The 1,024-nt window shown below is 49.9% G+C and overlaps 1 non-coding gene across 1 annotated transcript; it reads left to right on the top strand.

The window, feature by feature from the left end:
- Nucleotides 1–647: 647 nt before the first annotated feature.
- Nucleotides 648–720, top strand: TRNAM-CAU (transfer RNA methionine (anticodon CAU)). The gene has a single exon. It is a non-coding gene; the product is annotated as a tRNA-Met (tRNA).
- The last annotated feature ends 304 nt before the right edge of the window (nt 721–1,024 follow it).

Below are 1,024 nucleotides of genomic sequence, written 5' to 3'. Positions count from 1 at the left end.
ACCTTAGGACAGTGCATCTCATGCCTTTCAACTGGCGGAGTCTCCTTCTGCTCCCTTCCCCCAGACGTAACATCTGGGCCACTCCCCGCAATGGTACCTGTGGAGAGAACATGAAAATGGTTACTTACCTGTGTCGGCTTTGCTGGTACATGGACTTTCCCCCTTCTTCTTCTGGAGGTCACATGTTGCCAGATTTCTTCACAGTCCTCCTCTCCCTGCTGCGCAGCCTGCTCTGAATCTTCAGAACCTTGTGCCCATAGAAGCATATCCTGACGTCTGTCCAGGAAATCTTCAGTGTCTCTTATGCAACGCAGGGTCGATACCTGTTGCTCCAGACCTTGAACCTTCTCTTCCAATAGGGAGACCAGCTTGCACTTTGTACAGACAAAGTCGCTTCTGTCCTCTGGAAGAAAGACAAACATGGCACATCCAGTGCAGGTCACAACAGTTGAACACTCCCCATCCATATTACCTTCCTACTATGAGCTTCCTCCGGAGATGCAGTAATTCCTCAGAGAAGTCGTTAGGGTGTAAGCCTCAGTGGGCTCACTCCAGGTGAACTCCCAGGCAAACTCCTGCTGTTTGCTGCTCTGCTGTTCCCCGCTGCTCAGCTGGTTCTATAAGCACCGAGCCTAAAGCTCTTCCAAGCCTTCTTAGCGCAGCGGGCAGTGCATCAGTCTCATAATCTGAAGGTCCTGAGTTCAAGCCTCAGAGAAGGCAACTCTTCTTGCTCCCTGCTTTAGATTTTCTAACGGAAATCAGAGAAAAAAAGACTAGAGCTGAGTGGTTTCTAGACACCCTCCCATCCATCTAACACACACACAAAGACTTTTCTAACGGTACGTGTACAGTACGAAATTAGTTCAAAATTATTCGATTCGAAATTTCGGGAGCTATTTTAGACATTCAGTCTTCGGTGTCCCCACTAAAGCATGTGAATTCGGCAGAGTGCGTCCACAGTCCCGAGGCTAGCATCGAACGTCGGAGCGGGTGCACCGTGGGTCGCTATCCCACAGTTCCTGCA

Source organism: Caretta caretta, chromosome 28, assembly GCF_965140235.1.
Source record: "Caretta caretta isolate rCarCar2 chromosome 28, rCarCar1.hap1, whole genome shotgun sequence".
Lineage (NCBI taxonomy): Eukaryota > Metazoa > Chordata > Testudines > Cheloniidae > Caretta > Caretta caretta.
The sequence above is the reverse complement of the archived record's forward strand: the minus strand, read 5'-3'. Positions and strand labels throughout refer to the sequence as shown.